Consider the following 9,581-nt stretch of genomic DNA (forward strand, 5'->3'; position numbering starts at 1 on the left):
GAGTAAACACTTTTTATTCTTGGACTGTCCCGTTAAACAAGTCATATAGTACTGAATCTGAGTGAGTTTGTGTTGCATTCTCACTGGTTTTCTGCACTATGAGACGAGAGCATTGGGTCCAGCTTGAGAGGCCTGTATGTGTGTGTGTGTGTGTGTGTGTGTGTGTGTGTGTGTGCGTGCGTGTGTGTGTGTGTGTTTCCTGATGTGCATCACCTCCTCCCCTGTATTTCCTGGTTATGTATCAGATCAGTATTATCAGATCAGTGGAAACAATAGAACAGAACAGGATAATGTGTGTGTGTGTGTGTGTGTGTCTCTAGTTTTATGTGCTTAAGGGATTGTCTGCTCCCTTGACACAGACAAAGCAAATTTATCTGAAGGAATCAGGTAAGAGGTTGCGATAGCTGTATCCTCTCTAGTTTGTTAGCAGCAGAAACAGGAGGCTAGATGGTACGCGTCTCCTGCTCAAAGCAGTAGAAACGCTCAGATCCGACTCTGCCTGTGATGTGATTTGATCACATATCTTAATAGAGTTACCATGGAGCTTCATCTGTGTTCCCCCACAGTGCCCTTGCATGCATTGTCTGTCTCTGTCTTGCTGTTTGCAGGTGCAGCTACAGAGAGAATATGCAGGCTTCCTGTGGTTAGCACTGTGTGCACTGTTACTCCATTCACACTGCAAAAAACACACAAATAAACGTGCACGCACACACAATCCGCCAAATTAATGTGGCTCAATGAAAAATCGCATCTGTAATTTAGAGTGAGAGGTTTCCATAACCTTCCATAGATGTTTGATAATAGAGGCTTTTAGGAAGGGGGTGAGATCTCAGCTGTGTTATTCTATGAGAAAAGTGTGTGTTTTGAGGGCACAGGGTGCTGGGCTTCTTCAGATAAGCGTATTAGTGTTGCTTCATCCAATGTGGTGACCAAAAACTGACCCTTTTTATTCATCACACATGTTTGTGGCCATTCACACGGGTAACATTCTGTCATCTTTCACATCTTTCAAAGAAAATGAAAAGAAATTGTGCGTGGGCTTTAAATCTTGGGATTAAGTAAACTTAAAAGACAAGCATGGTTTTAAAAGTCGCAGCTAATGCTGAAGTGTTGTGGATGGTTGCCGTGTTTTTGCTATAGGGTTGCCAAGGTGTCGTGAGTGGTTTGGGTGGTTGCTAGGGTGTTCATATGCTAGTTTTGTTTTTTTATATAATATTCAGGTCTCTAGCTCTAGGTCAATGTAAGTCAGTTTGGATTTTATTGTCTGCCAGGCAAAATTTTTGCTTTTTAAACATTTGGAGACCCCAGTTTGAAAACCCCTTCTTTGGCGTATCATGCAAACATAATGGTATAGGGTATGAATATGATAGCAAAGCAATGTAATTCCATGGTAAATTACAAGGTACTGTGGTGTTACCCTGATAACATCAGTTTACCATGACAGTTCTACTCTGGAAAGAATCCCTGTACTTTTACACAGTTTGGCTTTTTCTAGTCGTTTTATAGGCTACCATTTCAGCAGAATTGGGTGTACATAGGGTTGCAAAGGGGCGGAAAATTTCTGGTAAATTTCCATGGGAAGTTAAGCTGGGGAATTTTGGAAATATTCATTACCACGGCAACCGCTTGCGCGTCCACTCTTAAACTAACTGTACACATAAGAGACGGATAGATACATTATTTAAGGTTATTTCTATTCGTTAGAATATTGATATATGAACTTGTTGTCAAGTAAGCCCCTTGCGAGCATGTGCGTCTCTTTAAACTTTCAGTGTGCTGCACTGCTCTAGTTGACTTCTGCACCTTCCCCCCCGAAAATATCACGTTAATTTTGAAAACGTAATTCCTTTTGCGGATCCTCTTGGTCTTTCTTCATGTTTCTTTGGCAAATATCAGTGTCTCAGTCTCTGGCAAGCTGCACGTGAGTTAACCACGCCTACTTATTTACATGTTGCGGTATACACGGAATAAAAAAATCGGTTACGGTTGACATTTTATACGGTACGGTACGGTTTTATAACGATATATACCGTCATACCGCCCAGCCCTACTTATGTGGTAAATAAAGTTATGCTAGCTCATTTAGCATCTAACTTATCAGCTTGCTATCTACTAGATGAATACATTTGTATGTGATATTTGCAATTTAAACATTTAATAAATATATTTCCCCATAATATCATCAAAACTTACTTCACTTTGTTTAGTCCACAGGCTCAAATGTGTGCCTTCAATAGTCTTGTGCTTTGGGCTTCTGTACATGTGATGGAGGCATGCAAAGTGCCAGTAGGGGGTGTGGTCTCAATAGCCATGCAGTAAGCAGTGTGCTATGTGCATGTGATTGAGGAATGGATATTCAAGTGTATTTGAATGGCATCTATTTTAGTCAAGATTATGCTAAAATATACTTTCCTCAACTATATTTAAGTTCCCTATGAAGAGCCAACCCTCAACTTTGAAAATTCCCAGTTTATTCCCGTTTATTCCCATAAATTCCTGTTAATTTCCTTTAATTCCCATTAATTCCCATGGAAAGTTTCCATCTTTGAAAATTCCCAGAATTTTGCAACCCTAGGTGTACACAATATCTTCACTTTTCCATAGTTCTACTGGTGCTGCATATAGTGAGAAGCCCTAAAATTAACGCCATGCAACTTATTATTTTAAATGACTATGTTCACACTGTCAGTCCAAATCCGATTATTTGTGTGTATGATTGGAATCTGATCTAAAATTGTAGACGTCCACATTGTGTATAAAGTAGTATTAGCCGCCGGGTTGGAATACTACATCTTCTGAAACATAGGATGCTGGCATGAGCGGCTTTATTCCGTGTTGTCGTCTCCGCCGATTTCGAAACATGTCTCCATTATATTGTAATTTTCTCTTCATGTGGCACTTTGCAACAACACAACCTTGTTTCTGCAGCAGCTTTCGGCATGTTTCCTATAACACTCGAAACGGATTTGTAAAAATCGCATTGCATGTGATTTTTTGCCATTCACACTTGTTAAATCTGATCGGATTTCAATCGGATATGCACAAAAATCGGATTTGGACTGACAGTCTGAATGTGTGTAGCCTTAGAGAACGAGCAAGTAGGCAGTAGGAAAGAGAAAAGTAGGATTTTGCAGTGATGAAATGGAGGGAGCGCACAGTCAGAATGAGAAGATAATAAGACGTGTAATTACCCATGGTCCTTTGGGCTTGCCCTGGATAATATCTCAGAAAGAGTACGAGCAATGCCAGAGTGAGTGTTCTTTTACTGTGCTATTTTGTGCAGATCTAGCTCCGTTCCTCATCCCCCATGAGCGCTTAGTGTCCTCATGTCTTCCTGGCCCTCACAGATCTGTCTGTTTCACGACACGTCTGTCTCTTCTAGACTTGCTGTCAATAGGTTGATCATCACTTCATAACCACGCTAACGCTGAATTGATGCTCCAAAGCCACTGTGCTTAAGAGAATATGACACCTTGGCTTTAGTAATTACCCATGATCCTCTTGCCTTACAAAAAAAAAACGTTCAATTAACACAGGTGGGCATTGAGTGCGAATGTGTTTGATCAGATTTCAGTGATTTTAGAACAATCCTCCAAATATTCATCTTGCCGTGTGTGTGTTAGTGCAGCTCTATGACTATGACTCAGGGCTTTTTACTGAAATTACAGGCTTCTGCAGCCCACTGGTCGTCAAATGAGTCACGACCTTAGGGAGACGTAGACACATAAACACACACACATCTCTGATCACACCTCGTCAATCGCACCCACACACTTGTATTTGTGCCAACGGCCATAGATGAGTGTCAGCATGAATCACACGCCATTATAAACTTTTTCACTGTTAGTGTGTCACACAACAATAGAACTTATTTGAAGCATGGGGCTGATGGATACACTGTAAAAAATTTGTAACACTCCCAAATCAAAAATTTCAATTGACCGATAACATCTAAATTTTTCAATTGGCCCAAGTTAAATTCTGTAAATTCTAAAATTAAATGTACAGATTTTCACTTGGGCCAATTAAAAAATTTAGATGTTATCGGTCAATTGAAATTTTTGATTTGGGAGTGTTACAAATTTTTTACAGTGTATGCATGCATTGCACACACAAAAACTCATTTCTGATACCCAGGGCCAGATTTACTGAACAGGGCAAATTAGCGCAAACTGACTTGACTAGCGCAAACCTTAGTAAATCACCACGCATGATTCTCCTCTTTCGTCTGAAAGGGAAAGGTCAGGCAAAAATAACCCTGTCCTGTTCTTTTTTTCAGAGTTTATTTATTTATATATTACTTAATCTATCTGTCAATAAGATTACTCCAGCAAAAGTCATTCTTATGGGTTAGATCGAGCAGAAGTAAATCCTTACCACTTACCAAATCCTTACCACTTTTTTTCATTTCAGTTAGTATGCTGCCTGAGAAGACAGGCAGCTAGGTAGTAGACACAGCAAGGCAGCGCACTAGGTTTTGGATCAGAGCTCCAGTCTCATATTTCAATGCACTCACTGTGATTAAATCAAGAAATGATATGCCATAGTTTCTCAGGGAGCATGAAATACAGTATGCAGAAAGGCTTTCCCGTTAAACACTGAATGGCTCTTTATCTTTAGCTATGAACAGATGGATGTCAAATCCCCTGCCATTACTAAAGGAAGGGCGATACATTATTTCGGACAGTTAGATCAATAAAGCATCTCACCGCTACAGCTGCAAGGTTTCCTAGCAACAACCGTGAAGGGTACTTTGATCTGATCCGAACATTCCAAATGTTTGGGAAATATTTTCAAAACATTCCAAAAACATGTTTTCGGTGGATATCAGAACATCTAATTAATGTCCACTATGCATTCACAAATGTCTAAATTTGACGGATCAGTGGTTGGATTGCCCTACATACACCGAAGCTGTTGATGCTTTCAACTTCAATTTCTTTTTGCGGTGCTGAGTATTGATCGCTGCAGGCAAAGAAACCAATTGCAACGATTAATTGTCGGTGGTTAATAAATAATGGGTTCTGTGTTAGCTTCAGGGTTTGGTTGATACATCGTTGGGGTAGACAACTTAAATGGTTTCAAGCTAAGACATAGCGTCTGTACCCTCAAAACTCAGCATACTCCTGCAGATTATGTTGTTTTAAATCATATCTTCCCTGGATTTATTTGTTTTATTCAGCATCTAGCCTGGGAATTCAGCACCACACAGTACATGTAATAGCTTTTACTACATATTCAGACCCTGACTGTGACGGCTGCTGTGGCAAGAAACCCTATTAAAATCATGATGGGTGTGCATATGTGTCTTTGAGATGATCTAATCTTCTAGTGCGAGTATGTGTGCTTGTGCATTGACTCTAAATCTTCACAGCTCCTGCGTCAGCATAACCTTCTGCGCAGAAGGACTTTGATTAAACTATATATTTTATATTTACTACCTGTCATGCGATCACATGATCTCAACCGCAGCTACATCTCATCGTCTATGTAGGAAGTACATGCACTCCTGGGGGGAATCCAACATTCACTAATCCACATGATCCTCTGTCTGAACCCTAATTAGGAAAATTAACCTGGTCACCTGATACTTTCTAGTAACATATATTTTTAGTACTTTTATTCTAATATTACCTTCTTCAAAATTCATCCAAATTAGATTAATAGCATTTAAAATGCTATTATTGGTGCTCATTAATATATTGTAGCCTATATTAATTGACTGTCCGGTTTCCTCCTGCTCCTGTCTACTTAACCAGAAAAACTTCCAGTAAATTGTTTCTGTCAGGTTCAGCTGCTGATCTGTTAATCTGAGTGGGGGTCAAATAGAAAAGAAGAAGTAGTTTGGCGCTGTGCTGAGATTATCTCAGCAAGTGCACCTAATCTAGCAGGGATGTAACTTTTATTTTTAACATGAGAAGCAGAGCATTATCTTTCTGTCTGTGTGTGCGCGAGACTTTGAAAACACGTCCAAACCAGGCTTATAGTTTGACGCACACCCACACATACACTCGCTCGGGGTGAGAGATACGCATACTGTAGTCACATTTGTGAGTATTTTCAGGGCGATGTGTTGCTGTTGGTTCTATGGTGCCAGTGTATCGAACAGGCAATAAAACATTTAAAGGATGCTGAGCACAAACAACCTCTCCTTAATGCAAAGTTGTGTGTTTGCACCTGTGTTTTAATAGGAAATCGGACAGCTCTAAACAAGAGATTGAGACTCAGGCAATCAATTGCACTGGATTTTTGCTCTTGCTTTAATTTCCTTTGGCAGAGGGAGAGTTTCGTCAACATCAAAAGGAATACCGATCCGTTGCGGGAAAAAACGCTTACAAATACTTAAAGCAGAAAATAATTGAAACGAGCCATTGTGTCTCCAATGGTGATTTGCAAAGCGGTTTTGCATTTGCAAAATAATGCAGTCCTTAGAGAATGAGGACTGTTTTTATACCCTCTGATTCTCATTTTTAAGGCTTTTTATGCTCACTTGAGTAGTTGCTAGTTGATTACATCATCAGTCTCGCTTTAGACTGCTGTAACAAAGCGAATTTGGAGTGAATTGTCAGACAAAGGGAAGTGTCCAAGATGCATGCATGAATAACCAAATTCATGATGAACTGCAACATTTATTGACATCAGGTTAATGGGTGACAGGGAAAGTGCTGAAATGGAAATGTTTCAGAAAGGAGGACGTCACCAGAGAGCTACGCACATTATTCACCTAAATCTTGAATCCAGATTTAACTGCATGTAGCAATTATACTACTGGAAATGGCACTTGTTAGCACATTTGGGGAAGCATTTTTGATCAAAGATTTCAATTTTGAATAAATGTTGAAAATAGATGTTAAATAAATGTTTATTGTTGAATTATTTCTTCTTATATGTAGTTTGGTTTATTTAGGGGCTCAATTAAAGTTTAAGTTCGCCTATTTTCTAACCTGCTTTGTATTGTTACAATGTCAGTAGTATATGTCTCAGTGTGTTACTTGGACAGAGAAATTCCTGTTTATTGGTAAGCAAAAGTCCACCCGATGACACAAAACGCAACATTCTTTGATAAACAGTTCAAAAGAACAGCATTTATTTGAAATAGAAATTAATTTCTCCCTCAAAAATCTTACTGACACCAAACTTTTGGATGTAGAGTAGATTTGGAGGACCACCACGTTGTCTGAGGAGATAATAATTTCAGTGAAAGCCAATACAGATGGTTCCCTTTTTCCATTATACGCCTCTCGTCTGAGCTTTTGGTATTTAAACATGATTTCATAATTTTTTTCAGATGCATTGTGTGATTAACGTTCATTGAGGCCATGTTAATCGTAACTCAATCCTGTCCTCTTTAAACCAGCTCTCATTGTCTGCCTATTTCTCTCTCCAGTTTAGACAGTAATAAGTGGATGCTATGTGTATAATTTGTGAAGCGTTCCCTAGAGGAGAACGCAGCGGCACACAAGCCCCTCCAGTGAGGATGTGTGTGTTTGTGTGCACATGAGTCATTGACTGACAATCACCGCTGCTCTGTTCCCTCCCGTATGAGCTCTTGTCGATGCATATTGACATATAGTTTTCTCAGCAGTGGTCTAGCTCACTCACACACACACACATAAATAGCATTAGGAAACTCCAATGCATTATTTTCACGCAAATCACAGAGGTAGTGGAGCCTTGCTGACAAAATTCCAGTCATTCGGAAAGGGGGAAAAGACTCGTGGGCCGCTGCCCTCGCTTTAGAAGCACAAATTGAAGCACATTTACAAACACGATCTCTCCCTCGAACTCATTTTTCTTCTTGCTTGTTTGCCCTTACATAGACGTTACATCACAAGCGCAGCTGGGGCTCCGATCTGCAGCTGCTCTTGTGGATACAGAAATGATATGCCCGGTGTTTTATATTATGTGTGTGTGTTTGCTTGTGGTCTTGCCGGTTTAGCTGGATCTAGTTTGATTACGATTCCACGAGTCTGTCGCAACGTGCCTGCCATGCGCGCACACACTAAAAAACACACGCTTGATTACATCTGACAGGTAGAGGCTCTCACATATCATATAAATCTACCACGCGTCACTCTCTCACCTGTGGCCTGAAATGAATGTCATTTATTGAGTGCATGTGTGTGTGGATGTGTGGGTGAGTGTGTGTTGGCGGCTTCATTCACATTTTCTCTTCAGTGTTCATTCATCATGATTTTGTCTCCTGCTACGTGCCGTGCTCCCTGTCGTCGCACCCCTCCCTTCCTCCCGGGCTTCCTGTCTTCATCTCTCTTTCCATTTTCATTAAAGATGAGATGTGTCATTTTCATGACCGTTTCATTAATGTTGCTTTGCATAGGCACTGCATCACTATTACTATTGCGTTAGGGGTTTGAGTACACTTATAATTGGTGGTTGATGCCAATATTTAGAGAACAAGGTGGGTGATAGACATTATAATGCAGTTGACTTCCATAGTGTCCGTTACACTCACACCCCAAACCTCACTCCCATCCGGGTCACGGCACCAAATGTAACCGGTCCTATTCGACACACTCCGAGCGGGATTCGAAACGGTATCTCCGGTATGGAAGGCTGGCACGTATTTTATCCAATATTTAATCTAAATTCACTTAACTTGATGCTAGTAATAACAAAATATTGACCACTATTGGCAAGAATCAAACTAGGCCTGACCAGAACCATATGTAGAGACAAGAATATCATAAAGACTTAAAGCTTTTTAACTGCCTAGCAACCACCTGGCACAGCCTACCAACACCCTAGCAACCACCCAGAACACCTTTGCATTGTGTTGCCAAATGTTCACCCATTTATTTCATTAACAGTATAATTACAGCATGTTGTCCTTATAATTTTTTGTCTCTGTTAATTGCTCTCTTTTGCCTTGTTCTACCTCTGGCAGTACAGAGGTGTCTGTTGCTGGGGAGCTTAGAGGAATTCATTTTGGCTCCGGTGTTGCATGCTTGTTACCAATCCAGCCTGTATTCATCTTATGATTCATGTTCATGTTGCATTTAACAGAGCTGAGAAAATATGATAGACTTAATCAGGGAAAAATTAAGTCTGCAGGGTGTGTGTATGTTGTGGATGGTGGTGGCAGAAACTAGGCTATTTCTATACACATTTCTGTATATTTTAATCCTGTCTGTGAATATTCTTTCTTCAAACACACACAAGCAAGGAAACGTTAAGAAAGTGAATCTCACAAAACAGAAAAAAATATATAATATTTTGTTTTGCTGTGATATATATATATATATATATTTAGGATGACTAGAATCAATCAATCAGTCAGTCAGTCAGTCAGTCAGTCAGTCAGTCAGTCTGTCTGTCTGTCAGTCATGTAATTTTGATTTTGGGATGAAATATGACCCGGACATGTGAGGGATTAACCCAAGAACCACAAAGATAGAAGATATGACAAACAGAAAGATGGGCTTTACCCACACAGAAAAAGCAAAAAAGTGTTTTGCGTGTGTGACTTGGTAACAGGAAGCATCTGTGGCCATGTGTCCAGTCAGGTGTAATGCAGCGGCATAGCAACATGTGCGATTGCCTAAGCAAATATTCCCTAATTC

Source organism: Rutilus rutilus (assembly GCF_951802725.1).
Source record: "Rutilus rutilus genome assembly, chromosome: 4".
NCBI classification, from domain to species: domain Eukaryota; kingdom Metazoa; phylum Chordata; class Actinopteri; order Cypriniformes; family Leuciscidae; genus Rutilus; species Rutilus rutilus.